The sequence below is a fragment of the Stegastes partitus genome, unplaced genomic scaffold (genome assembly GCF_000690725.1).
Source record: "Stegastes partitus isolate 25-593 unplaced genomic scaffold, Stegastes_partitus-1.0.2 Scaffold75, whole genome shotgun sequence".
NCBI lineage: Eukaryota > Metazoa > Chordata > Actinopteri > Pomacentridae > Stegastes > Stegastes partitus.
Genome location: NW_007577806.1, coordinates 205,080 through 210,366, shown reverse-complemented (window position 1 = coordinate 210,366; position 5,287 = coordinate 205,080).

The window sequence follows — 5,287 nt, the reverse complement described above, 5'->3', positions numbered from 1 at the left end:
AGAGAAGCTCAGATTACAGAACACACAGTGTGACCTCAGTGTCTGTTCAGGACACCAGTACTCCACTATATCTATACATAGCAGATAGTTGTTTGCTGCTGCATGTTGCAAAAGGATAACAATCAATCTATTAACTTGGAGCCTACGTTACCAAAAATGCAACTCGACCTCTGAGAGACTGATGAAAGTCTCATGCTGCCACGCTCGCCTCCAGCAGAGATAAAGAGCGAGCTACAGACGCCTGGTGACTCCTCTAACATTTATTTCTTCAGAGGCCAAGATTTAATACACTTTCAGGATCACCCAGGAGACACAAAAGATTTATAATTGACTTTTTACAACATTTTTCACATATGTGGTGGTACTCTTCATCACCTGGAAACACACAGGCTAACCCTAACCCTAACATTGATGTATAGAATTCGTTTAAGTCCTCTTAAAAATCTTTAATGGCTTTGATCCCCTTTGGGGCCTCATGGTGAAGCACTGATGGTTTAAGTTTATTCATAGTATTTTATTACTATAATACCACTATTACCAGAATATTTATATTTTTTGTTATGATTATATAATATAATGAACACAAATAAGTCACATTAAACACATTTGCTAAATTCTGGCATAATAGATGGAAATAATTCTAAGTATTCAAAAGCTTTTGTTGGCGATAAACAAGTTTTTAGAGCAACAAAATTCTTAGATCACTGTGTCGTACTAGTGCTAAAGCATATTAATATTATATATTTAAATATAATATAATATAAGGGCTGCAAGGTGGCTCGGTGGTTAGCACCATTGTATCACAGCAAGAAGGTCACTGGTCCTGGTGAGAACACCCGGGATCTTTCTGCGTGGAATTTGCATGTTCTCCTCGTGCAGCGTGGGTTCTCTCCGGGTTCTCCGCCGTCTTCCCCAGGTCCAAAAACATGTTGAGGTTAATTGGTGATTCTAAATTGTCCGTAGGTGTGAATGTGAGTGTGCTTGGTTGTCTGTCTCTATGTGTAGCCCTGCAATAGACTGGTGACCTGTCCAGGGTGTCCCCTGCCTTCGCCCTAAGTCAGCTGGGATAGACTCCAGCCCCCCGCCTCTCCCTGAACATAAACATTGTAAAAGAAAGAAAGCGCAACATTTAAGTGCAAAAAACTAACAACAGTCCATCCATTATCTATACACCGCTTAATCCTCACTAGGGTCGCAGGGGGACTGGAGTCTATCCCAGCTGACTTAGGGTGAAGGCAGGGGACANACACCCGTGGATTAGATTTTAGGGTCAATCAGTGCAAGAATAGCTCCACTAGAGGTCAAAGGTCAAAAATGGCATATCATGGCCAGCAAGGGTGGCTACATCCCTCTACTGGGGTCCCTCTGGTTTTGCCATAACTTAAGCATGAACAGGTGAAACACAAACAAGATGAAAAATCACACTGTGCAGTGACAACATTTGTGTCATTTATAGTCAAACGGTTGAAGCTCAAGTCTGGACAGACATGAATGCAAGCTTCAGCTGGAGTGGTTGGCACTGACTTAAAGAGGGCAGACTGTCATCCTAGCTTGTTCTTTTGCTTTATTGCCATATTGTTCTGCATGCGGTTTAGGTTTCCTGGACCAAATTAATGCACATGACATTTATGATTGATGGATGGTTATGAGGAGATAATGCACTGGTTAAATCTTTGTAACACTGCTGTTGTACTAATTACCTTTGTAGTGAATATTAATTTTATGAGACCCCTGTATAAATATTAGAAAATCACTAATATTGGAGTATTACCTGTTGATGACATACTGGACTGGGACCTTTAGTGGTCACACAAACAATAAAAGTAGTGTATTTCTCCCTCAATGCAATTTAAAAGTGTTTCCCTGCATTCACCGTCACCACACACAGATGAAGCCGGCATTCCTGAATCTCTGCTTGTGGGCCTTAATTTGACCCCCTGTAGCTAATTAAGAGGAAATTCTTGTATCAATTTGATTTATGTTGGAGATGCATTCAATTCAACTCATGGTTTCATGTTTGTTTAAGGAAATAGAAGTGACTTCTTCAAAAAGGTATTTTTGCAGGCGATTGACTAAGATGTAGTCTCCTGTGGACAAATCAATAATAAATGAATACATCAATAAATGACACTAGACAGATGAAGTGGACTCTAAGAGAAAACAGGTCGGCTGTTGACTCCAAACATAAACTGCAGCTTAACATGTTTTACTTTCCTGCTCATCTTTGGGCAGAACTTTTCCCCGTGTAGGAACTGCCACATTTCACTGCTCAAGAGTGGATAACGTTTTTGCATTTAAAAAAATAGCTAAGTATTCTTTATTGTAGTGTGTTAAAGAAATACTCTGCTACAGTACATAAGAATATAACCAGGTTGTTTTTATATAAACCACTGATGATGTTTGCTCACTGGTGAAGCTAACATTAATGCTAGCCCTTTTAAACCTGGATTTTTTTTTTTTTAAATTAAACCGTCTCTTATTTCGCCATTAACATGTATACATCAAAAAAAAATTACCATTCAGGATAAAAAGAAAACAATATAATCATCATATACGGCAAGCTAATTGATTATTAACAGCACTTTTGCTACTGTTTTATGGATAGACCGAATCAAAAAGATGTACCTAGCATCTAAAAAGTGAAATCAACACTAAGTACCTTATGCTTCTCTTTTTTTCCTCAAACGGCCAGCAGGGGGCGACTCCTCTGTTTGCAAAAAGAAGTCTGACTGTATAGAAATCTGTAGAATGACCCTAATTCTCCCTCGATTTATTACCTCAGTAGACATTTTCTTCATTACTATACGGTCCCACTTGCTACTTTGAAGTCTTCATGAGTCCTGCATGATGTTTATTTTGTAAATTATGTTCTCATTTAGCCTAAAATAGACAATAAAGCAGGGTATGTCTTAAGGTGGCGCTATCATGTGATTGACAGCACAATACTGTGTTGCTGTGTAGAAAGTCCTTGATCTTCTCAATCAGATCCACCTCTTGCTTGTTGCATCCAGTTTTAAAAGACCATGATGGCCAAAATCCAAACTCGAGACTTCAAAATGGTAGCTCACAAATCAATGGATGCCATCAAGGGTGGATGAGCACCTTTAATAGACAGTCTGTGGTTTTATGTTATGTAATTTAGATGCTCATGAGTTTGTTTGTTTGTTCATACTTGCCCAGCAATACCTTAGTTGTTGTGTAGCTCTTGTAGGTTTTTATTTCACTTGACAGCTTTTTCTTTTTTTTTTTTTTTCTAACACTGAAGATACTGTTGATCTTTCTTTCATTCTGAGCCAAAACGAGTAAAGCTAACAGGAAAAGTAGTGTACATTGGCTTCTATGTTTGGTAATAGAAAAGGGAGGTAACGCTACTTACAGCTAACGTGTCTTTCTGTTCCCTTTGGCTTGCAGACCCTGCAGACCTCAGGTGTGAAGTCCCCAGCTGAAGCCTTCTCATTAAATCTTTATCACGGCAGACATTTTGACCGGAGGAAAAGCACAGGTGAACGATGGCTTGGTCCAGGTACTGTCTCAATAAGCAACGTAAGAGAGCGAACATGCACAATGCTGGAGCCTCTAACTGAAACGAACGGAACTGAACGGACCTCAGAGATTTTTAGCGTTTAAATTATGGCTGTGACAAAACTGTTTGGCTGATAGCTTACTAGTGAAAGTTGCTTTAGTGGAACTGTAATCTCCATGAAATGATTTGCATCCTAAAGTGTCTTTATCAAGGACCACAGTGGAAGAACAATACGTCGTGTGCTTGTGTCACCTATAACAGAATATGTGGCCAGGTTTCTTTTATAATACCATCAGAAACAGCATGTAAAGAACTAATTAGTGTTTGCTTAAAGACAGTGAAATAAAAAGGCTTATATTGGTTTTGCCTCTTCTTTTTCATTTCTTAGCTATTTTAAGTTGGTTTTTGACTTGTCTGATAGTCAAACATTTCTACTAATATTGTCTATGCTTAAATTACTAATGCCTAATTCTCATAATATTCATATACGTATGTTAGCATGGACTAATGCCACACACCGCCGAATGTCACAGCGTTTTTGGACCGTTTAGATTCACAGAACTTAGCATGAAAATACATTAAAAAAAACTCAACAAGAAAAAAACAGTACCGAAGACAAACAATGATACAATCACCATAAAACTAATGGATAAGTACGACAATATTCATGACTGTATGAGCGAAACCTTTAATGATTTCTGTCAGTTTTGGGCCTCGGCGCCACCTCATTGCTGTTTCTTCTCTGGATGTCATGTCTCTGGGTAACAGTTCAACAGTCTCCATGATAAAGCTCAGCCTGTGTCTTGTTTTCATTTTTTTTTTTCCTCCAGTTTAGAGCGGCACAGAGCCAACATTAGCCACTGTTAAACAGGCATGGCTCCTGATCCGCAGGCCGGTGGTTATTTCCAGCATTCAGGCCACACAGCTGTGAGGGGAAGGGGGACAGTCTGTCTCTATTGGTGGAGGGAGGCAAAGTTTAACTCAACTTAGCAACAGCAGAGCCGAGGTCAGTGAGGACAACACAGACGACAGTAACAGAGGCATGAGACAGAAGGCTGCCTCTGTCTGTGTCTGGACATCATTTCTCTCTCATTGACTATTAATATTGTGACTTCTATAGCCGGTTCAAACATGACAGTCTTTTGGGTCTGCTTTTATATGACGCTCAGCTGATTTTACTTACTTATACCTTATTTTTCCTGTAATATATTTTTGGTATATTTATACAAAATGGGTGAAAGCTGTTGCATCCCCAAACGGCAGTAAAATGTTAGTCAGCATCACAACTGTAACTTGTTACAGTCAGTAAATAACAGTCAGCTTAATCATTAAAATGGAGTGTAAAGAAATTATTAAAACGTGTGATTTCCCGTTACAATAGTACTCCGCTGATTTGGCTCTGCACTCATAATGTTGTCAGATTTGCAGCTGACAGTTTTAAAGGTTTCGTGTGCAATCTAATTCCACACTCAGATGTTGCTATAGAAAAACCAGAAGAAAAAACACAGACCAAAACAAACAGGCACATCAGCCACACCTCCTCCCCAACCAGAAAGACGGTGAACATGAAAGCCAAGGAAAAATAATCCAGCCACAACCATTAGCCCACACTAGCACTGTAGAATACATCAAATGGCCAAAACAAGCTGTTGTCAACTTAACTACATCCTCTTCTCTTCACCTGTCTGTCCTTCTGTTTGCTCATGTCTGATCAGCTCCATGTGTATCTGTGTTCATGGTCAGAAACCCACGTGTGGAAACAGA